Source organism: Rhyacophila brunnea, unplaced genomic scaffold (genome assembly GCF_057557595.1).
Source record: "Rhyacophila brunnea isolate RB1 unplaced genomic scaffold, BYU_Rbru_1.0 scaffold_2, whole genome shotgun sequence".
Taxonomy (NCBI): domain Eukaryota; kingdom Metazoa; phylum Arthropoda; class Insecta; order Trichoptera; family Rhyacophilidae; genus Rhyacophila; species Rhyacophila brunnea.
Genome location: NW_028232859.1, coordinates 36,360,876 through 36,387,357, shown reverse-complemented (window position 1 = coordinate 36,387,357; position 26,482 = coordinate 36,360,876). Strand labels below are relative to the sequence as shown.

General features: G+C 35.0%; 1 protein-coding gene across 3 annotated transcripts in view; it reads left to right on the top strand.

Moving 5' to 3' along the window:
- Utx (Utx histone demethylase) overlaps positions 1-26,482 on the top strand; it is a 107,626-nt gene that overhangs the window by 8,693 nt on the left and 72,451 nt on the right. Inside the window, exon 1 of one of the 3 annotated variants that reach the window (XM_085946323.1) lies at positions 23,777-24,249. The exons of the other annotated variants lie outside the window; for them this stretch is intronic. The gene's annotated coding sequence lies outside the window, so the exon portion shown is untranslated. Of the gene's footprint in view, positions 1-23,776; positions 24,250-26,482 lie in introns of those variants that run through there. 3 annotated transcript variants of the gene reach the window in all.

The window sequence follows — 26,482 nt, the reverse complement described above, 5'->3', positions numbered from 1 at the left end:
GCAAGACGAATTGGAAATTGAATTAGTTTAAACTCAAATGCCATATCGGTTGGGATCATCGAAATTCTCGGAATGAGAACTTCCTCACCTTTGAACATTCCTTTGATTATCGTCGCATGAATCACATTGCCCATGAGTTTTCTCACCACGAAACGCGTTCCGTTACATAGTTTTGGTTGGTTCAGATTTCAAAACATGATGACTACCGAGCCAACCTTCAGTTGTAAATTGTGCGGTGGCAAGCCAGGCAGATCCAATGAGTTTAAAAATTCAGTTGGATAGTTGGTTGCTTCGTCTTTGTTTGTTACACTCGATAGATTTGAAGGAATGCAGTGGACCAACGATTTGATTTTGAATTGTGAAGTTTAAGTGATCCACATCTTTGTTCTTTGCCGCAAGAATGCTCGTTCACTCAACCAATTGTGATTTTTGTGGTTAGCAATGACGTTCGGGAACACTTTGTTGATGAGTTCGTCCTTAGTTGAGACGAAATTGCAAAAATTCAGCGGAAACTAAATCAATCCGTTCGATTCATAGACAGGAACACCGCCGTTACCGATAGTCAGCAATTGCTTGGAGAAATCTTCGGCAGATGGATCGTTTAGCAATGCAACTCGCATGTTTGTCGTCAGCTGAAGTTTCTTCACATAGCGCCACAGAGTCGATTTTGAGATTTGAGGCAAGCATTTATTTCATCGGCAGCGGTCGATCTTGAAATGACTGGTAGTGTTTGGCGGAAATCGCCTAATAGTAGAATCATTGCGCCTCCAAAAATTCTTGAGTCATTGTGCAGTTCATAGTTCGATTGAGTGCTTTCAATGCGCGTTTGTGCGCCATTGTGCATTCATCCCAGGTGATGATTTTACTTGCTACCAAAACTTTGGCCATTGCTGAGTGTTTCGCAATGTTGCATGTAAGTTTTTCAGTCGTTTGAAGGTTTAAGGGGAATTTCAATGTTAAATGAGACGTTCGGCATCCTTCTGGCAACGTGGCCGCTATCCCAGAAGAAGCAACTGCTACAGCATTTTCGGATCTCGCACAAACAGTAGCCAAAATCAATGACATGACTATCTTAGATATTTAAAAAATTACTTAATTATTTTTTTAATATTAAAATATCTGTATCTGTACAATATGGCAATTCGCGGGTGTGCACACAAAACAACACACCAAAGTTTCATCGCAATCGGATGAATGGTATAAGAATGTATACAAACAGAAGAAGAAGAAGATGGTTGTACTAATTCAGAAACCTTCGCAGGTATGCACACAACAACTCACCAAAGTTTCATCGCAATCAGATGTATGGTATAAGAACCATACGAATAAAAGAAGATAGAATGAAGAAGAAGAAGAAGATGGTTTTTCTGATTCAGAAACCTTTGCGGGTGTGCACACAACAACTCACTAAAGTTTCATCGCAATCGCATGAATGGTATAGGAACCATACGAATAAAAGAAGATAGATTGAAGAAGAAGAATAAGAAGATGGTTGTACTAATTAAAAAACCTTCGCGGGTGTGCATACAACAACTTGCCAAAGTTTCATTGCAATCGGATGAATGGCATAGGAACCATACGAATAAAAGAAGATAGAATGAAGAAGAAGAAGACGGTTGTACTAATTTAGAAACCTTTGCGGGTATGCACACAACAACTCATCAAAGTTTCATTGCAATCGGCTGAATGGTATAGGAACCATACGAATAAAAAAAGATAGAGTGAAGAAGAAGAAGAAAAAGATGGTTTTCTAATTTAGAAACCTTCGCGGGTGTGCACACAACAACTCACTAAAGTTTCATCGCAATCGCATGAATGGTATAGGAACCATACGAATAAAAGAAGATAGATTGAAGAATGGTTGTACTAATTAAAAAACCTTCGCGGGTGTGCATACAACAACTTGCCAAAGTTTCATTGCAATCGGATGAATGGCATAGGAACCATACGAATATAAATAAGATAGAATGAAGAAGAAGAAGAAAAAGATGGTTTTTCTAATTCAGAAACCTTCGCGGGTGTGCACACGAAACAACACACCAAAGTTTCATAGCAATCGGATGAATGGTGTAGGAACCATACGAATAAAAGAAGATAGAATGAAGAAGAAGACGATGGTTGTACTAATTCAGAAACCTTTGCGGGTGTGCACACAACGACTCACCAAAGTTTCATCGCAATCAGATGAATGGTATAGGAACCATACGAATAAAAGAAGATATAATGAAGAAGAAGAAGACGGTTGTACTAATTTAGAAACCTTTGCGGGTATGCACACAACAACTCATCAAAGTTTCATTGCAATCGGCTGAATGGTATAGGAACCATACGAATAAAAGAAGATAGAATGAAGAAGAAGAAGACGGTTGTACTAATTTAGAAACCTTTGCGGGTATGCACACAACAACTCATCAAAGTTTCATTGCAATCGGCTGAATGGTATAGGAACCATACGAATAAAAAAAGATAGAGTGAAGAAGAAGAAGACGGTTGTACTAATTTAGAAACCTTTGCGGGTATGCACACAACAACACATCAAAGTTTCATTGCAATCAGCTGAATGGTATAGGAACCATACGAATAAAAAAAGATAGAGTGAAGAAGAAGAAGAAAAAGATGGTTTTCTAATTTAGAAACCTTCGCGGGTGTGCACACAACAACTCACCAAAGTTTCATTGCAATCGGATGAATGGTATAGGAACCATACGAATAAAAGAAGATAGGATGAAGAAAAAGAAGAAAAAGATGATTTTTCTAATTCAGAAACCTTCGCGGGTGTGCACACAAAACAACACACCAAAGTTTCATCGCAATCGGATGAATGGTGTAGGAACCATACGAATAAAAGAAGATGGATTGAAGAAGAAGATGGTATTTCTAATTCATAAACCTTCGCGGGTGTGCACACAACAATTCACCAAAGTTTCATCGCAATCGGACGAAAGATATAGGAACCATACGAATAAAAGAAGATAGAATGAAGAAGAAGAAGCGAGATAAATCTGAAATTCGAGACCCCCACCACGCACTCCGGCTCGTCGGCCTCCGTCTACCCTCCAAATTTTGTCGAAATCCAACTGGTATTGGTATAGTATTGAGATTTTGAAAGAATGCTTTTCGGTATTTTTTGTATACAACTGTGACACATTAGTCACATATTGGAGATTTTTACACTTTAATAAAAATATATGCAAGGTAATATTTATATAATTCACTCTGAATCTTGAATTTGCTGCCCTGTAGTATTGCAGCCCTTCGACGTAGGTACTTCATATTATATAACAATATAACATCATAATATTATGTAGTTTATGTAATTTACTAGCATAAATTTTTAATAAAAACCTTTAACATTATATTTTTTTTTCGATATTCCGCCGCCTCTGAATCCTGCTGCCCGGGTGTAAATATGCAGACATAACTTTTATTAGGTACAAAATTAAACTGATTACATAAAAAAAATATGAAGAAAAGATATATACATAAAATCAACTAATGTACCTCAGGCAACCTCAGCCTGTTGGATTTTGCAGATTTCAGAAATATTAGATCGAATATTTGATATAGGTAGCTACCCTCAATTATTCTTCATCTAAGTTCGTAAGTCTTTCTCGTTTTTGGTCCGGCAAGTGGGCGCCACTTGTGCTGTGGTGCCAACGGAAGACGCGTGCGATCGATTCGGCAAAATCGAAATCACATTAGAATCATTAGATCTTTCGTCGGCTTTCATAATTTTTATAATAAGGACTTTTTCGGTTTTCACTATTTCGTGGGTTTTTCTGCTTTTATAATTTTTTTTCGCGGTGTACTTGCAACAAGCTAGCGGTGCACCGGTTAAGAAACACTGCTCTAGACACTAAACTACATTGTCGAAGTACGGTGGGATAAAATTTATAAATGATATTCTTGTCACAACATGATCACATGCATCTTCTGTTCGAGGCAAATCAAATGTTTCTCTCCCAATCATTAATAATATCGCACATATTTTTTTGACCATTTCCAATCCTAAGAAGATCATATCTGTAGAGAGGAGGTTTTGGAGTTTGTATTACTTACCAGATTTTTGTTTTTACGAGAAATGGATGTTGGCCATTTGCTCAACCTATGAAGTCCATAGTCTGACTCCAACACTTATGTTTTCTTTTGACCATGTCCTATCATAATATGGGCCTCCACAGAGGAGAGGTTTGTAGGAGGTACTCCAACACACACATTGAAAAACAACAATATGTGTATTTTCGCGCTTGATGGCCGAGCGGCTAACACGTCGGCTTATAATGTCGTGGGTCCTAGGTTCGAATCCTGTGTTTGGCAAAATATATGATTGTTATACATAATATAGGTACTTAGGTACTTATGTAGTTTATGGTTATGAGTCATAAAACTTAATTTATTGTTTAATTGCTTTCATTATAAAATTAAAGCCAATCATAAAACTAGTGTAATATAATATTAGAGTGGTAATATTTCCTTAATAGAAATATGGTCAAGGTCTTTTTTGAACATTTTGTACTTATAAATTTCCTTTTAAAAAACCCGATAGCTTTCTCAGCAACATAATTACAAGATAAAAGTAACTTTTTATACCTATACGATATTTTAAAATTTTCTGTTGAATCCTTAGATTATAGAAAAATCATATAAACTTGACTTGACTAGCTTTAAGCCGCGTTGACACGGTCCAAGTACGATCCAAGTACCTAGACTTGGATAGGAATAATTAGTATGAAGATGTCTCATCCAAGTGACAGCTCCATACTATTTATTCCTATCCAAGTTAACTTGGATGAGTAGGACGCGGTCCAAGTAGCTTGGATAGGAATAATTAGTATGAAGATGTCTCATCCAAGTGACTTGTTTCATACTATTTATTCCTATCCAAGTTAACTTGGATGAGTAGGACGCGGTCCAAGTAGCTTGGATAGGAATAATTAGTATGAAGATGTCACATACGAGTGCACATGGATAGGAATAAATAGTATGAAGCTGTCACTTGGATGGCACTCGATCCAAGTGTACTTGGATGGTACTTGGACCGTGTCAACGCGGCTTAAACGATAAAAAAAAAACTGAATAATGAAATGTCATTCCATATTGATTTCCATAGTAACGCACGTATCTCCTATATATTATTATCCTAAGAGATTTTGGAAAATACGTCAACTTTTTTATTTAAATACCACTTTGTTGATTCACTTCAATTTTTAGAGTCCCGAATCTACTTCCATTTGAATCGGGCACAAATTTGATATAACTCGACACAATCACAGATAATATCGTTTTTAAATCGCGTTTTACATCCATCACCATACATTTTCGCATCTTGCTAGACATCTACGGCAAATTGATTATAATGTCGCTTAATACTTTCTGTTTAATTGAAATTTCAGAAATCAGAATTAATATTCCACCAAACTATTCAAATCTGTAAGTAGCACATTGGCGTGCTACAAGAAATAAATACATCTTTCCTCACTAATTACTACGAAAATATAGTCTAACACCATGTCACTGATTTTTATCTGTCAAACTAATAGACTTAGATTGTCATTTGTTTTCTTTCGCAAAACAAGTTCATTTGACGTGTCAGAATTCAAATTTAGAATTTGCAGAAAATTTCAATCAAGACATTTTTATTGTAAGATGAGTTTTCTATTAATTAATAACAAATTTGATTTTTTTTTAAATACTTGTTTGTGGCTGTTTACGCACTATTTTTTTATTGAATAATTACCTGGGCTACTAATTTCCATAGATACAGTCATATTAAGTTGCCATTGCAAACAATGAAATAAATTAATACGAATTGTTATAATTAACAAAATGTGTGATATTGTATAATATCTACCTATTTTTACCATACTTATCATCATCAATCTGGACCTATCCACTGCTGGATGAAGGCCTCCTCAGCTTTATTCTACTCCTTACTTACACATGGAAATCAGTGATATTATACTACTTATCTATATTTATAATGCCATTTTTATCACGAGCCTTAATAAATCCACTGATGAATGACGGCCTCTCTACGTTGATTGTATTCTTGATAGTCTTGAATTTCATCATCATCATCAATCCACTGCTGGATGAAGGGTTCCGTAACGTGATTCTACGACTATTGGTTTAACGAATTTGTGATATTATACCTATTTCTATCATCCTTATCATCATCAACCTGAACCTATCCACTGCTGGATAAAGGCCTCCCATAGCCTGATTATACTCCTTTCTGTCATATGAATTGCTGTGTTTATCAAAATCGGTGATGTTGTATTTATCTACATACTCATATCGTCATCATCATCAACCACGATCAATCCACTGCTGGATGAAGGGTTCCGCAATCTGACTCTACTACTATATAGGTTTACCGAATTTGTGATATTATACCTATTTCTATCGTCCTTATCATCATCGACCTGAACTAATCCACTGCTGGATAAAGGCCTCCCATGCCTGATTCTACTCCTTTATATTATTTGAATTGCTGTATTTATCAAAATTGGTGATATTATATCTATTTATATTGCCATTACCATCATGAGCCTGAATCAATCCACTGGTGGATGAAGGCCTTTCTAAGTTGTTTGTATTTCTGTTGATTATATGAATTGCTATATTTATCAAAATTGCTGATATTATATTTACCCATTCATAATATCGTCATTATCATCATCAACCATGATCAATCCACTGCTGGATGAAGGTTATGCCAACCTAATTCTACTTTTCTTAGTCATACAAACTGCTATATTTTTTTTAAATTTGTGATTTTATATACCAACCTATTTATATCGTCATTAATCCACTGCTGGATGAAGGCCTCTTTAAGCTAATTCCACATTTTTAGGTTTTATAAATTCCTATTATTATCAAAATTGGTCTATTCTTCTCAGATATAATATGTATTGCTTTCTTATTTATCAACATTTGTCTCGATATAAATGTCCCGCACAGGGAAACTATATTGGTTAAGGTTAATTTTGAATTCAAAATTTGATTTTTAAATATTATTCTATGGCTGCAAGAATTTATTTTTTATAGACAATGAAACAAAACAATGTTTAAATTTGTTTTTAATGCTACTAATCTTTTTCTATTATGTAAATGGGACCCAAAAGAGATTAATATTGGGATATATTGGATCGCTTTTAATGATAATCACATAATATTGCTGTATATTCGAATGAATGAGATGTATAATTATTTATCATATTTAAATGCACATACCTACACATATAATGTATTAAAATTAAAATGTCAATGGTAGCAATCGTTGATTGTCAGCTATTCTGCTAGGCCTAGCAGCCTGAAGTGGTGTCAGGTAATATTGTGAAGGCCTGACTCCAGAATAGACTACGCATATGACTCCAAATTTGAATTGGCAGTGACGACATGCAAATCGCAAAACTAACAAATCAGCGAAATGTCAAAATGTCTGACGTAAAACTATAAGGTAAAACTATGGCGCCGTCTATACATACTTTACAATTATATTAAAATCCAGCACCATACCATTATGACGAAAAGCTGTCTGCAAGACCTAGCGAGACAGACTGGCGAGAGCCAGCTGGCTCAGCTAGTATATTATTATTTAATAATTTAATTGCTAGGACCTCCTAACAACCAATAATGGTATCGAAATAACTTTTCATATAAAACAGAATTAACTAAAAATAAATTCAATTCTACTTAAAGATGGCTAAAAGTATTAAAAAATGCATTGGCATCGTGTTCTGATATATTCTAAAAGTTTCAAATGTATAGCTAGTCGGGAAGTTAGTTAAAAATCGATTGCAAGATTTGTACCGGACAAATAAGAATATGACCTAAGAAAAACGTTGTAAAAAATTAAGTATGATTTACAAAATAATAAACAAAATTTTGGTTTTCTGAATAAAATAAATCTAAAGGATAACATTCTCAAATACGGGAATGTCGTCTTAAATATAGACAGGAGGAATGGTCACCGTAGAGATTTTGACCCTAAATACCTATTGATATTTTCCAGACATCGGAAAACATGACTGCTTATTTTTCGCTGGATACGCCTGATCTAAACTTTAAAATAATAGGTATTTGTATAATATATGGTATTGTAGGATATTTTTTGTGTAGGTACCTATATATTTGGGAAATGAACTTGAAAGTAATTATAGATATTGTTATTAACTTTTTTAATAAAAAGCTCTCCGTTCGCGTGATCAATTCACTTATTATCTTTATCTACCTGTATTTTAATTAAGAAAGAAATACCCTTATATGGCAACCTTGCATTGTTTCGTATGCACGTTGCAAATAAAGGCGGACGTGCCACCAAGCTCTATCCCTATGGCTTCTCTACGATGAACCTTTACGATGTTGCCAAACTATACGTCGTTGTGGCTCATCCCTTCCCACTCCCTCTTGTAACCCACACTATGACAATAACCGCATCCGAGTAGCTATATTATTATTCTTCTGTTCCGCTCTTCCGTCATTTTGGTTGCCGTGCAGTGTTTTGTTTTGACATGGCGCACGTGTGAATTGTCAGCGGTCAGAAAACTTTCGCTCAGATAAGCACATCTTACAAAATAATTAATTTTTGAGATAGGTAGGTACATACCTTATTAATGGTCATTCCATTATTAACATTTTTTGTGGTAGAATCAACAGAATTGTGGAATTTGGAAAGTGTTTGGGCTAAAGATACCTACTGCAGGTAATGATTTTTTGCCATTTATTAACTTCCTGAATGGCTGATTAGGTTCCCATTTATATTTGTAATATTAAATGTTGGGTATTTTTATGTTATGTATTATACATTCATTACACTAAAAACTATAATAATGTTATAGCCATCGAATAAATAAATAACTTATACGAGGGGAGTTCCATAAGTTCGCGAAATGGGACAGAAAAAAAGAATATATATTATTATATGTTTTATATTTTTCAATATAATCTCCTCAGACATGAATCCGCTTCTTAGATCTATCGATCATTTTTTCTAAACCTTTATAAAAATAATTTTCCAATTTGCCTTCAAAATGCTCGTTTACGGCTACCTGTAAGGACTCAACATCATCAAAATGTTTTCCACGTAAGTCTTTCTTCAAATTTGAAAACAGGTAATAATCACTAGGTGCCAGATCAGGAAGGTGAATGACGCAATTTCTGGAAACCGCATTTTTCCATAGCAACCATTGCAATTTGAGCCTTATGAACAGGTGCGTTGTAATGAAGTAAGAACACGCCTTTTGTTTTTTTACTTTACTAGATTCTTTTAAGCGACTTAGAATAATAGCGTAGTACTGTCCCGTGATGTTGGTGCCTTTTTATTTATAATCTATTATTAGGATTCCTTGTGAATCCCAAAACACTGTTGCCATCACCTTTCCAGCCGATGGTACGACCTTAAACTTCTTGGGGGCTGAACCACCCTCTTTATGCCACCGCATGGACTCCTTTTTTAACTCATGGTCATAATGATGAACCCACGTTTCATCTCATGTAACAATTTTGTTGATTCGTTCTTCTTGATTGACGCCAAACAGATTTAAAAACTGCTTAGAACATTCCGCACGGTAACTTTTTTGGTGTGGCAAAAGCATTCGTGGCACCCATCTTGCGCTTACCATTGACATCCCAAGATTTTCGTGTATAATTCTCGAAATTGTTGTTTAGGATAGATTGAACCTTTCTGCGACTTCGATTAGTTTTAACTGACCATTTTCCAAAAGGGCATCTTCGATTTTAATACATTTCATGCGTAGTGACGTAGGTACGTCATTTGGCCTTTCACAACGGTCATCATCTTCTAATGACTCTCTCCACCTTGTTTACAAACGTACCTATCTAGGTATATAGGTATTTGTTGAAGAGCCGGAGTGCTGTATGAAAGTCGAAAATGAAGAATTTTGGGTATCTTTTCGACCTTATCCTAGAATCTAGATAACCAGCTGTAGACTTTGTGTAGGAAAAACGTATATGTAATCATGATACCTTGTCTTTTCTCATTGTAGAAATTAACATTTTTAATGACCACATAAAATATAAATTATTAAATACTTACATGAAAGAATATTTCTGTAAACGTCGTCGTGTTAAAATTGAGAATAAAGCCATGGTTGGTAGGTAGGCACCTATCTACTTACATCGAAGTCCGTGGTTATAGGTAGATATCACTTTTTCATGTTATTATTTTGTTAATGCATTATATCTTCAATTGTCAGCAAATTTAAGACATTGTAGTCAAATGTATTCCGTAAATTATTCGATAGATTTTGTAATTGACTCGTAATTTTAGGAAAAATGCAATATTTTGCGTTCCGTAACGTTTTTATTTTTTGTGTTCAATTTCAAGGGACTGGGGGGGGGTATGAGAAGATGCTAATTATTGTGTAAATAACCCTTTCCACTCGTTAATGCACATGCGTTGTACTATAATTATGATGGCGATTGTGAATTATGCGATAATCGTACGGTGCAGTGCACTCACTGCCGGAAAAGGCAACGACCGGCCAGTGCACGGGTCTACGCAATCGTCCTTGGGCCTCAGGCTGTTTTCGTGCGTAATCTCATGAAATTGCGAGACGGAAATGCACTCAGCACTGGTTATAGGATATATTATTAATAGGTAGGTATGTGTTCTGTGTGTATATTATTATCTATTGCATGTATTTTGTAAATTAATCGACAAGGACTCGTCTTAGAAGTATTTCTAAATCTTTGGCTTAGTTTTACTAACTTGATCAGAGTTTTAGTCGACTATAGTATTAAGCTTTTGAACTCTATAGTCTTAGGTTTTGAATCAAATTGTACCTTACTTCATAATGGTCGTATGACGCACTTCACAGTTGCTGATTAAGACCCCCGGGGCCCCTTGGTATTGAACTTTTTGGGGGCCCTTCTACCATACCAAACAATAACATTTTATATTGAATATACATAATTTGAAAACATCTCATGAGTATACACACTAGAAAAAATACGACCCCCCGACGGGACTTGAACCTTTATCTGCTGGATTCATTCATTATTAATATCAATAGATACGTTAGCCACTTACCTAACCCATTATTCCATGAATTGCCATCTCCTAACGCGATCATCAGAACTGCATGAGAGGTAATTTAGGAGAGACTAGTCGATCTTTTTGGTATTCAAGAAAATGATGACGTTTTGAAACTAGGCGCATTAGGCGGTGACTGTGTTGACAACGTTGTGCGAACGTTTTTCACAAAACAAAATATAGGTACTTCCTTGATAATAATTTTGTTGAACTTAAAGCCGGCTGGCATAAAAATACTGACCGACAATAATACTGGTTTGGGAGTTCTGCTGGTTCTGTTACTTATCATACTGATATGGCCGATATGGGTGTACATACCTACATTATCTATCTTCCGGATATTCCCTGTGTATTGGCCTCAGCGTTGCCAGCTTACCTACGTATAGCATGCTACTAATTAGAATTAGACGTTTTTCGGGTAAATAACGATTATTGTACAACAGGTATGTACCTACGAATTATATACGCAAACACGAAAGAAAAGACTGGCAATGTTAAATACCTGCGTCTTATTATATTATTCAAACTGTCAACTTGTGCGGACACTAGATTGGCACGTCATGTCATATTGTGTCAACATACGTTATTTTAATATAACATTTAGGTATCTATGCAGTCCGTTTCTGTTTGTACCGTTAAGTTATCAGAAGAATTAGTTGACAGAATATTGGTGAAAATTGCGCAATACAGTGCTGGTATCGATTTTGCTGAATTCATCTTCTGGTGCACTAAGCGCCTCGTCTGAGTCCCAACCAATGACATATTAAATGGACAACTCACTTCATACCGGCGCGCACGATAAATTGTGCATGAAAGTCATTCACAGATGCAGGGGCGGCTATACCTTAAGGGTTCGTAGGGACCATCCCCACATCGTTATAAGTCAAAAATACACGTCCGATATTTTTATCATTGTCATAATATATCTACCTACTTAACTACATGATTAAACACATGATTACAAATCTCGCTCTACAAAGTATGTGAATGCATTAGTCTACACATACTGGGGAGAGAATCAATTAATTACCCCTAGATGGGTAAAAACGCTCGCTGTATGTCGTTGTTCAAAACTGATAATGGTAAGTCTATAATAGTTATTAATATTAATTAAATTTTTAATTTTTTTAGATGTGATTATGTACGGACTCAGATAATCATATTATTTATTCTGAAAAATTACTCATTTCCTCATTAATGAAATCATATTATTTTAAGTAGCTTGGTACATAATGTATAATATGAGATAGGTTGGTAGGTATAAGTATATATTTAATAATAAATGGCTAAACCCCACCAGCTAGAAAGTCGTCGAGCCGCCACTGCACAGATGTATTGTATAGGTAGATGTCACGTGACCATATGACGTATCCATTTCCATTATGAGATACAAGCTTCGAGAATTTATAGTAATATAACCTTTATTGTAATGGCGTATTAGTGTCATGACTCATTGCGTTAGAAACAGATTTTTGGTTACTTACGACTTCTCGGAGATTAGACGCAAGTGAGCGCAGCGCATCACAGGCGACTGTCCAATGGTTTCTGTCATTCTATTGCATTGAATAAACATTCATCAATATCTTAAAATGGCATTTTATAAATAATACTAACACACGAAAAGTGATATCCCATCTTTCTTGGAGTGTTTAGTAGATTTTTTTACAATTTTTTAATAGGCACATTGGCATTTTGTAACACAATAATAACGGTGGAGTCGAAACCTGACAGTCAGAAATTTTGTATGGGCAGACCCAGCGGTGTCGCCAGACCGCTTGCAAGCAGAATGTTCATTTGAGCGTAGGATACCGATATTAAAATATGAATTTCGCCATCCGGCAGACCCGACACAAAGTGAGTGTCATTTTATTTTCTCGATGCTTCGTCCATATTAATGTCATTGGTCCCAACATATACATCGTTCTTCCAAAAAAAACTCTTGCTGACAGTAGGTAGACGGCAGTTGCTGGGATATTTAGTAAAATTTAACAACGCTATTGCTTTGCTATCAGTCCCTTTAGCAATCAAAATATACAGATAGATTCGTTATTCGTATTAAATACAATATGCGAAATAGTCATCTCTTTTCTGTGACGTAATGTCGTAAGTAGGTATATTGTTTTTTCACTATCCTATAAGTTATTATAGGTCCTACATAGGTAAATTTCATCGTACAATAATAATAATTGACGACAGCTCAGACAGTTTGCGCAAGTAGCGCTATGTATATCTGAAGTCTCGTAAGCCCATCACCGTCGTAGGACGGGGGGAGTATTCCTCGGGTCGGCTGTTGACTCTCCCCCCTCCCGCTCCCGTCCTTGCAATCCGCCCAACGTTCGATGACCCCTCAGCCGACTCTGTTCACGGCTGCATCGCCCAGTGGACGAATTTTACTTTTTCCGGTGAGGTTAGATGTAGGTATAATATTATTGTTTTCGAGTCGGGTGACTATGTAATTCTGAACTGGCAACACCACTAATCGAAAGGTATTTTTTTAAATTTTGTTCGTTCTGTGTACCTATTGTGATACGCGGTAGAATTGTCGATATCTATAATTTAAATTTATTTCTTCGATTGGGCTATTTTTGACTCGCTGTTATCGCCGAGATCTTGTTGTGAGCAAGAGTTTAATAATTATCTATATTGAAAGTAACTTTGACGATTTTCTACGTGTAATATGGACTGTGTCCTTCTTAAGCACTCGTGTATTGGCCGAAAATAGCCGACCACAACCGAACATCAAAATGTTAAGGTTTGCAATCCCGAGATTCCGCTCAATTTCTTGGTCACGAAACATCGGGATATAGAGATTGTCATGTTTTCGTCGAAAATAGCGTACTTACATGAACCAAACTGAAGTAGATATTAATATTAATTTATTGAAAGTGCACAAATAATATTCAGTAATGGATATTAATAACATCAATCTTATACCAGATTGTTTTTTAAGATGTTCAGATAAAAAAACCTGAATTAAGTAAGCTATATGTACCTATTTTTTGAGACATTTTTATTAACAGTTTAATTTATTATTTATTCACAAACAGAAAACGCTTCATAAATACTTAATAAAATAATGCTTCAAATTTTCGAAAGTGAATCTTTGACGATTTGAGCAAATTTTTATAGGTACATGGAAAAACTTCTTTCCACTTCTACAGATGCTATTTTTGCGTTTATAAATGAAACTATTTATGAAGTAGAAAAAATTGAAACATCTGAGGCATCTGATGGATTTTCCAAAACAGCTTTAATATTCTGCAGCGTTTGAAGTCCAGTATTGTTATTTAAAACACTGTTTAATTTTATAGTTATTTGTATTCCAATTGGTCCAGGAACATTTCTTATTTTAGCAGCAGTATTGTTTAAAATATTAATTTACTCTACTAGTGACTTTGTAGATGATTCTAAAATTTCAATTGAGTTTACCAGATGACCATAATTTGAAATGATGAATGTCAATTCATTTTTTATGGAACGGCTTCCCATTATTTCTTTTGCTATTGAAATAGAGTTGGAATCTTCCTTATCAAGCATCTCCACAATTTCTTGTAATTTTTCCAAATTTGCAGTAAGTACCTATAGTAATTTACTGTACAAAGCCAAGAACCCCACCTAGTTATCACGGGTTGAGGGGGTGGGGCAGTGATTGAAGTTGAAATTTTGTGTTTATGTGAAAATATGTGCTTAATAAAACTAGAATATGTAAAAATATGTAATTATTCAAAAATATCTAAAAATAGGTGCTAATCTTAAATGTTTCAAAATTGTCTGAAACAGATACATATTTTTGATATTTTGTTGTGGGGCCAAAAATATTTGAATACTTAAGAATCCTAAGCCTAGTTATAATACTTTCGGTCCAATCATGACATCCATTTTTTTTTAAATTTGAAACCATTGACGTTAGTATGTCATGGTTCGGTAAAAATAGGTAACTAACTTACCTACTGAAAAAAAGAGATCTTAAAAAAATATTTATTCTCCCTCAATGATTCTCCCAATCAAAATTCGGTAGATAACTACCGACTTGTTTATTCAGAAATATGCATGCATTTATTACACTTAACTGCGTGGAAAGGTAAGCCGTTTTTAATATTGTAATTCACCTGCCAATACCATCAGCTGTGCTTATAATATTAGTAAATTGTTCATTCCAATGTCCACAATACCTATTATTCCATACAACGTATCTAGTATCTACCTGCAGACAGTTTATAAAAAACACGTAACACACAGTGCGAGTGTGAGTGCGGTATGCCTGCAGCCTGCTAGTGTTGCTAGTGCTGCATGTCACGTCTTTTGTCACCTGAAATACCTAGAGCATTATCGCTTTGTACTCTGTATTAACCTGATAAATTCCAAGAAAGTGCTTCTCGGTTTCTTTTTCTAGGCGTAATTCGTTTGATGCAGGATGCACTGTATTGTGACGCTAACAATTATTATTGAAATAGGTACGTACCGCTGCTGCCCGCGTCTCTGCTAACTCGATGACTGACAAATAAAATTTATACGGACGTGATTACTACTAAACATTATTATTTGATGTGTTTATGATGCATCCCAGATACACAGAGCTCATTCTCATTACCTTATTAATGAACAAAGTGTTTTCAGATTTAGTATTTGCCTTCCACGATTTGTTATTAGTTATTGTTATTTTATTACCAACCTAGTGGCGGTTAGAGTAGTCATTTATACATACCTACCCACTTTTTCATATCAAACATTATGTACCAAGCTACTTATAATAATATGATTTTATTAATGAGGAAATGAGTAATTTTTCAGAATAATATCTGAGTCGTTCCTACTTAATCACATCTAAAAGGCGTGCTTAAAAATATTAACTTTATAAATATTTTTTTTTAATAGACTTATCATTATCAGTTTTGAACAACAACATATAGGGAGCATTTTTACTCACCTAGGGGTTATTTAATTCGATCCCTAGTATGCGTTTACTAACGCTAATGCATTCACACCCTTTGTAGAATGAGTTTTGTATCGCGGCGACGGCGTAAAACTGAGTGACCCCAGACGCCATAGCTTTCTTAATTTGTACATAGGTGTCACCGTGAAATACAATGTATTCAATTTAATTAATTATTTTAATACCGCATAATCATCATTATTCATTAAGTATGTTATTACATAATTTACAACCATTGCTTTATTTAATTGTATAATAATAATAAACATATCTCTAAAATTGCGATAAATTAAATTAAATAACTCATTTAATCATGTAATTAAGTAGGTATATTATGTTATGACAATGATAAAAATATCGTACGTACCTATATGACATTATAACGATGTGGGGATAGTCTCTACGAACCCTTACGGTATAGCCGCCTCTTTATCTACCTATTCTAAAGACACTATTGAGTATTGACTATAATATTGTCTGTGTGTAAAATACAAGAGGAAGAGTCTAAAATTAATACTTTTAGAATCCAATAAATATTGAGTATTGGATAACTCCGTATGTGAATGTCTCTATGTGAAATTCAATATTCAGCGGCGTTGATTTGCCTCGTTGCTTTTCGCAAATATTTAAAATAGTTAGTTACCTCTCTGTGGTGTAGGTATTAACAAAAATTCACAAAATTGTATAGTTGGTAGGTATAGGTAACTACTTATATCTATGGAATAGAAAAACTTACTAATCTCTGTTATGTGGTTTTATCAGTACTTACACTACCTTACCTTGTTCTTAACCTGTATGATTAATTAATAGTTTATTTCCAAATTGTTTAATAAAAACGAAACCCCGTCTCCTAAATGACTTAATAGCAATTTTTACTGATTCGATTTAAATTCCCACGGTTTATCTCTACGGAATCGACCCTTTTATGCATCCCGCTAATCTGCTACATTTCTGCAGCAAATTATAATAATATGATTATTTCGCCAAAATTGCTAAATTATCGCGATCCGTCTCGCTTAGCTTTTTTAATGGATAGGTACACGATCTATCAAGATCAAACTAAATGAAAAAGCGATAGTATAAAGTTCTTTTACCGATTCTCACGTAGTTACTTAGGTCTACTCAAGTTTACTGTATTGTAGGTACTCGGGGAACACAGAATTATTAAACTGTTCTATGAAGGTACCTACTTATTAAGTACATAATATGTATATAAATAAAAACATATCTTCCCACCAATAAAATATTGGGAAAAAACCAAAACAATTGTGGACATTACAAATCAAAATTCAGGACGTTCACAACATGAGATTTACATTATAACAAATATTACTCTCATAAGAGAGGAGAAGAAAAAAAATGATAAAATAAAGAAAACATAAACAATTTTATACAATAAAATAATGTTTAAATACTTACAGCTTTTACGTACATACACGTTTTTTTATAGGCGGTAATATGAGTAAATATCTAATCCTACTTATCTTAGACGGGACACCAGTGTCGCGCTCGATATAATATAGGAGGTCTTTGTATTCGAATAAATGGGCCTTTGTATTATGTTTATGAACGCCTCAGAGCTAATAAGTCAACGCATAATTTTGCGTTATAAATTAGAACATAAAACTGGATGCAGTAATAAAAGCAAGTGTATCGACGGCTTGAGAATGTAGCGGCCGACGGAAAAGTGTACCGGACACGCGTTGTCTCATTAGCTCTGGGGCGTTCATAAACATAAAACAAAGGCCCTTTTATTCGAATACAAAGGCCTCCTTATTATATACGAGCGCGACACCGGTGTCCCGTCTGAAATGGCTCTAAGTCTCCTTTTTTAAATGCTGCATGTGCAGGTACCTAATCATGGCCCCCACAAGGGGGCGTCTAACAGGGCTCTAGCCTGGGGGCGCAGGCTCAGGAGGGGCCCGGCGAGGCGAGTTCACCAGATAAGTATGATAAACACACACCAGAAATTTGCTTTTATAGTAAAAAAAAGTCGCCTACTTCCTTCAATGTTATTATTTAAAATAATGTGGTTGTACGATAATAAATATAAAAAAATTAATTGTGTATGGATACTCGACTACTCCATGATTCAAATGGATGTATTAAAATATGCAAAAAAATACTAAATATACACATTAATTTTACCGCGTATACCATTTTGGAAAACGCTACTGTAGAGCATCATACTGCCTTCATCCTTAGCGATAGGTAGGGGGGGCCGCCAAAGATCATAGCCTGGGGGCCCGGTTCAGCATGTGGGGGCCATGTACCTAATACACCTTTAAGATACCACCTATACCTGCATTGTAATATTAGGTTGGTAACTATCTAATCATTCTAATAGGTTCATACTTTTGAGAAATTAATATATTCCTTCCCACGTAAAAATTCGTAGAATAAACGTACCTATCCACTTAAATTCCACTTCTTTTATTGCATTGCTGGCCCATCGGTCTAAAAAGGTAAAACAGAATAATCTCAACACACGGTTATCCTAAATACCATTATCTCGCAGCCTCCGGGTGTATCTATTAAATACAAATTCTATAGATACGCTAAGTCCTAAGAGATTCGATAACTATTTGATATAGGTACTACGAGAACACTCTTTCACATGGGTAGGTACAAAAAAAGAAAGCGCAATAAGTGGTCATGTTACCAGAATAGGTGAAATAAGTCGAAGATATAAGCGAAAATCTTAAATAATCTATCACCAACGTATATTTATAGTATGTAATCTGAATAGATTAACAATGTCGTAAAGACGTGAACGCAGATTTGAAATTATATTATAACCAGGGAACTCAGAAATAATTTATTACTTGAATAAATTATTATCTGTTATGTGATTATAACCCTTATTTCAATGTAGTTTTTCATCCATATCCATCTGTATTTATCTACCTACCAATGAAATAGGTATCTATCTATGTAGATGTAGCAGAAGACCAATATGTCTGAGTCGTTTACAAGGACGCTTTTATTCTTCGCATGCTGTCAATCTGTCAAATGTAAAAATTCAATTCAGTTAGGTACTAGATTAAAGGAATTCCATTCGATTTCAGAATGACATTTAAGTATAGGTAGGTTACGTCCAGGGAACTCAGAAATAATGGGAAATGAAATACACAACGGGTAAGGCGATAGCAGGTAACCGACTCGAGTAAGGATGAATCCGGGTTAAACTTACACACGTGTCTAGAATACGTTTAACGTCGAATACTGAAAACTGCTCTCGGTTGATACATTTACGCTCGTTTAATGTTGGTGTATTACACACACTATTGCACGTGCATAATGCGTGCTTCATTTTCGTAGGACACTCACACATTCAAAAGCCTGTTTCACCATGCGGCGTATTGAATATAGCCTATTGGTATTCTATTTATTATCTGTTCTGTGGTTACGTCGTAGTCTATTTTATTATTGACTTCTCGATTAATTTTATAACGATTCAAATTTATTTATTTTACTTACCTACTTATTAAACCTTGAATTGGAATCTCAAATTGGTTCTTCTAAATAATAGATAATGTTGTCGCTATACTTATTACACTTGGTTACATGTAATTCGTACGTATTATTTCGCCATACCACACAGTTCACGGTAAACTATTTTACTGGAAAGAGATTTCCGTATAGCATTGAGATAAAACGTAAAATAAATAACGCATTGTTCGTGGAGCATGGCTGACGGTAATGTTCCAATTTTCATAGATTCAATAGGAACATTGATTTGGTAGGTGATTTATAAGAACGATATGATTGTATTTCTAATTTACTCACCTACCTATTTTCTTATGTTCTTCCCTTTTATTCCAGTGGTTTTTATTACATATGTTAAAGTGTTTTATTTAGACACGAATTTGAGTTCAATACTCCACAGTCATCTATTTCCGATACAGCAGCTCACGTCCAACTGTGATGCAGCCAACTGCATACGTACATTAGTACTACGGCAGAATCGCAAAATTAGTATTCTACACTGATCAGTGGCGAGTGGCGAAAGCATTCAATTTTTAGAAGGGATAAGTGGGTAAAAACCGGGGGCAGAGCAGCGCATCTCGGAGGGGCAACGACCTTCTCGAAGAGGTCTGTTTAGTTATAGGTAGAACCTGTCCTAGACAATAAAAGGCATCTCCCGCACTGACCTTGTGTGCCCTGTTCGCTGCTCTGCGACCATCTTCAGGTAGAGCCTCTCGTTGGGATTTTGCGGTGTATCTGCGGTCATCACCATCAACGTCCCGGATGCATTCATTTTGCAACGCGCCTCTATAAACTTCGCCAATATTTCCGTTGTATTATTAATACCTTTGTTAACCCTACTTTCCTAATTAATAATATATTAAGTATATTATTAATATTAATTAAGACACAATTAGCTACATATTCTAACTTTCGTAACAATAAGTTTTACGAGGTGACATTGTTAGCTCCACGTTTCACCCCCTATTGTCATACGGTAATTGCACATAGGTATGCAGAAAGTAGCCAGTCCACAAAAAATAAAAAAAAATAGATATGACATAGATCAGATGCGAGAAGGTTTTCTCTATATTCTGCTGAAAATAGCCAAGCCGCAAAAAAATATTCTTGAAATAAAATACTATTTACAATTTGACATTTTACATACATTTTTAACAATCATGTTGTTACTAAAGTGCCATTATCTCAGCTCGACATTATTGTGGACTGGCTACATTCTGCATAACTACGTTCAATTTATACCTCCTGCCTCAACCACCTCTACTTATCCGCTGGTGGCAGGGGTTGTTTACCCGATCTCCAGAGCTACTCGGATTACCAGGTACCTATTACCACGTGGTGATGTTTAAGTGGGCGGTGGAAATTGACTGAGGAAGCTAATTATGCGATGCCAGATGGTAGGTACTTACCTATTGATTCACAACATACGCATGCATCACCCTCTAGTATTCTTTATCCACAAGTCATTGGTAATATTTGGGAATTCCTTTTTGCAAATCAGTGTACCTACACGTTAAATTCTCATGACTGGGGATCGTGACAGTCATTCTGAAGTAAGGCTCTTTCACTCGATCGTTCCAGCGGGCCGGTGTACTTCTTCTGCTTCGCCTTCCCTGGAGGCTACCGAAAACCACCAGTCTCCCCCAGGTTATCCTGTTCCCTCCAAATATAGTCCAAAAAACTTCAAAATGCATTACATTATTTTATTATGCAACCGATAGAAATAAGTGTTGTCAACTTCAAATTGTTTGCAACAACTGTGCAACCAATACATTGTTGTATTTTACTTGTTGATATTATTTAAAATCTGTCGACACTGTGGAGTGTGGACCACGAAATAAAACTGAGAGATCCTATTCTATTGTATTTATTATACATTGTAAATATTACTGCAAAAACTACATGTTTTTAACTTTCGAAACCGGCCTCTTTTGTTCTATGGATACCATTGTAAATACAGTCATCTTTCCCTTTAAATGGGCTATAAACACAGAACAGATTGAGTTCCCTGGCTATAAATCTACTCGGTTGACAGCCTTTTTTTCAAAGAAGAAAATAAATATTAAACTAAAACATAATAGGTACCCAATATTGTTTGTTTTGCCCATAACTGTCACCATAAATAAGTAGGTACGTATTTACTGGGTACAGTTAATCGGTAGAAAAGTAACGACTTGACGAAACGCCTAAGTTCTTTCAAGTGACTGTGTTACGTAATAGGTAATAATATTATTTATTTACATTAAGTAGGTACTTTATCTTCTGGTTGTAAAAAGGTACGATTCTCGAGCGCGGAGAAATAAATTTGTTACGTAAACGCAACGCGCGTTCAATAGTCGTAATATTTGAAGACATTCATTGTATTTCTTGCGTTTATCGACTTGCCCATTAATTAGTCATAATTCAAAACTGCCGTCAATGTCTTGGCTTAACTGGCGCTCACATTTCTGTCTTATATCTATCCTACGAAAGCGTCTACGGATTTTTTCATACTTTATTGATTTCATTAGTCTAATCAAAGATATCATTACGAAGTACTCCCTTAAGTAGACTCAAAATGCCACCCCCATACATTTTTTGGTATCGAGTTATTACTATCTATGTAGGTACATTGTTTTACAATAATTGCGTTTAACTTATCTTGCATTGCATGGAGCATATTATTATGTACTTATTACATTTTTATATTACCTACACATTCCAACATAAATCCTCTCACTCTATCACGAGTGTTCAAGATTGGACGAGGGTTGTCTGAATCTCTAACATCAGTTATAGTACAGTTCCGAAGCTGAATTCGTAGCCCGAAACAGGTGTCAATAAAAAACTCAAATATCCTAGAATTGACAAAAAAAACTTTCAAAACCATCTACGACCTATGATTAATTAAATAATATCAACTAATGAAGACGTCATCTATTATTAATTAATTATGTTAATCACATATTTTTTTCGATGTCACTTGATTATAATATTATTATATCACACCCCACGTCAAAATAAACACGATATTATTATGTGTAGGTAACTATTATGCCGTGTCCACACTGGCAACAAGTTGCTGGAAACCTCGTTAGATTTTACGATAATTATGCCTAATTATCGTAAAATTTCTTAAGCAATTATGGTAATTATTATCGTAAAATCTAATGAGGTTGCTAGTGTGGACACGGCATTAGGTATACATATTTCTAAGTTGTTTTGAGATGAAGTAAACATGCATGAAGCATGCATGCTTTGTAATCTCACTTCATCATTGTTTTTATTTTCATATGTGACATTTTAACGGTGCTAGTGGTGCTATATTGTCGCCATTGTGAATATCGTCGACTTTAATGTTATCACCAGGGAACACAAAAATAATCTTTTCTGTGGATATCAGCAATAAAAGTTTTTTTTTTACTTTTGGGAATAAATAACGCCAAGTTTTAGGTCTGGAATAATCGTGCAAGTGTGCACGGCTCCATGATCATCTTGGGACGGACTCGGTGTTGTGTCTGCGTTTGTAGGACCAAATTCAAATTTTATTTGAAACTAATTTCCATATATTTTTTATTAAGGGTAGGTACAACTCTCTCTATCCCCCGAATCGGACCATTTTGTTGAGAGTTCAACCTGTATTTATAGGATACCAATAATATAGATATTATTTTTAAGCATTTTCTAAACCTTGATACGTAAAATGGTTTCGGTTACCTCTCGGTACCTATCCATAATTTTTATTATTGTCTATCGAATCAGCTGTATTTTTAATTAAAAAAATGACATTCTTACTAAAATTCATTTAACCATAAAGTATTAACGTAGTATTAATATAATACTTACTAAATAATCTGGGAATATAGTACTTAGTACAATTTGTTGACCTCATTTCAAGCTTGGCATGATTTATTATGACAGGTATTTCCAAGGGTTATCGGATGGTCCACTGAAAAATTGTTACAGACTTATACCTACTATACTTATCTTAATTATTATTGTTTACGTTGACGACAACGTACTGATCATGAAAGCTGATTTAATTATAACACCTGGTTATTAATTAAGTAGGTACTTACTTATATACTATAAGAAGAATAATGCGATGTACGTACGTACTGACGTTTTAATAATGGACCTTCGTTTCGGCTCTGATGAAAATATTATGTTTATGGGTACATATTATATTATATTATTATGTATATATCCATAATATACTACCTACTTGCATGGATCAAAAGCGCATGCACGTCGCTTCTTTGTGTCGACACACCGTCGACGTCGACCCAAAATAGAGCGGAAGGGCTCAGAACAGTGCGGCTTGGAAGGTCGGAGGGGCAAAGGGGGCGCGAAAAGGGCCCCCTTTAAACTAGGGGGGCGCGGGGCGCTACCGGCCCGCTCCACGCCCGCAGCCCGACACTCTTCCTCTTGCAGTCCGCCTGTTCAAGTCGCGCAGTTCGCACGCGCCGCGCCGAGCGGGTTCAGACTGAGTTGCCTTTGAAATTTCACGCGCGTGTTCATACAAATGTAAAATAAAAATACGATCCATACGTACAACAAGAAAATTGTCAATTAAAGTGCGATTAAAATATAATTGTTAGTGTTTAAAGTGATGCGAATTGATTTACGAAGGTTTTATGTATGCATTTTTGTTTGAGTGTCAGACGTAAACATTTTGGTTTTGGGTGCGCAGAGAACGGGGGTGTGTTTTATTCTTTATGCCCTCCGGATCGATGATGCTACGTACGGCTGCGTGACGTCACCGACCCGCGCGCACACGACGGTGACGGTAAGCTCTCCTTCGGTCCGTTCGGAGTCTGCCCACTTCCCTTTTTCTTTTATTGTATTACATTATTCTGTTCCGGCGTTAGAAGCTCGCAACGAAACTCGTTTTAAGTTCATTACCTGTATTCTACCTGGCATCCCAATTACCCTTTACCCACAAAATGCACTCGTTCTATTTAATAATATTATGTATTTATAATACAATATTGTAGTCTAGTTTTATTATGAAATAAGAAGAATAATAATAATAATACATCATACATAATTATCTCATTCAAACGCCTGTCTAAAACATACCTACCTAGTTATATTATTGTACTGATTTATAAGATGAAAATTTACTAGTTTTTTAGATGATCTACATTAATAAATAGGTACCTAGGTACTTACTTCCTCAATAATAATAATTGATAGTTATCTGCCAAGTTGTGTAATGTAAATAAGTAGGTACAATAGTATCTTAGTTCTTTCAGACCTGTGCCTAAATAATCAAGTAGGTAATACGTAATTATAATGTGCTATACCTATCATAATATCTAGAAAAGCAGTCGTATTTTCTTTACCGTGGTGGTAGGTATTGTCACGTACCTACATATATTAATAATATTTGTTCGACTTTTCTTTTCATAATATATTTTACTAATAATTAAAGAACAGTATGTCCATGCCCATGTGCACAAAAAGAAAAACTCGGTTAAGTAGGTAACTGTTTCAGAGTATAGAATCGTTAAAATGTACCTACTAACATCACGTAGGCCATGCCATGCCCCATCATTATCATTCTATGAGCAAATTATATTTAAATTTTGTTTTCAATTATTAGGGTGTACCTATCTGTTTCCTAAATATATATTGAATCATCTTCCAGGTGTAGACTTCTGTGGTTTCCCTATAAAAATCAGTGAAGCAAGTTTTAACATAAGTGCCATGTTTTATGCAAAAAAAAAAAATCCGAGCTCTCTCTCATTTATCATCTCGGAGATCCTTTTTTTCCTCGCTTTCATAATAGGTATGTTTAGACTCCGTCCCTATAGATAGAAAATACGGTTCTCCTAAATTAGGCAAATAGGTACCTACCCCTCCTTCGGTTTATCTCTTTAGTAGGCAGTGTTGCCAGCTGTAGTTGGTATTTTATGTAATAGTATTTTACTATAATGCTGTTCCATGCAGTGCTGCCAACTTTTACTATGGTATTTGTAGTACGAATGTGTAAAAAATATAGTACACGAAACATCTATCATTTTGAATCATTGAAAATTATAGTATTTTTTCGTAAGTATCTACTTTTTTCTAAAAGCATAACTTTAATATTTAACATTTTTCGGAAAATCAAAATTAATATACAAATAATTATAACACGGTTGGCAACACTGATACATATTAAATTATGAGTAATAAATACTATATATCCAAAAATACTATCATTTTTAATGATTTAATATGAAAAAATAACCGTGTGGGTAGGTGGTAGGCTATTCACTATTTTCAGCAATTGCTGCATAATATGTAATTAGGTATTACTTATATATTTTGTTTTTTTTAGATGTACTACGTAAGCCAACATATAAAACATTGTATTGATACCTATAACAAATCGGCATTGACAATCCACAAGATTCAAGACGAATGAAGTGAAACCCATCACCTACTGGTTGTCGTATTTTTGGTTTTAACTGTATTGTAATTAAGTTATTAATGTTATTATGAAGGTATTATTTATTATTACAAGAACGGTATCTTTGATTGTTTATTAATAATCATTGATCAATTATTAGTCATTAATAAAATTAATCTTTGTTTGATAGGTAGGTGACTGTACAAAGATCAGTGACATTGAAAACCGTTAACAAAATGAAGTTTTACTTTTTATAGACCAATATGACATTTCAACATTGTAGTCAGGTATATTTTATGCACACTTTAATTCCGTCATCATTATTAAAACAGACAATCCCGCCGGTTACGTTACGATATAAAAAAAAATAACGTAGTTTTTACTGTGCTGCTACCGGACGATTTATTTGGGTCGAGACTCGGTCGTCCAGCCGAGCCGTTTGTTGAGCGAGTTCGCTCGAACAGCTGATTGATTTGCTTGCAGAGTGTTTTGCGATGTGTGTTGGCGGAATCATCGGCTTTACGTTTGTTACATTACTGATTCATTACCCACTCTGACATGAATGAAGCATTGGGAATTCTGGTCGTGGTTGACTGAATCATTATCCATTTCCGTTCGGCTC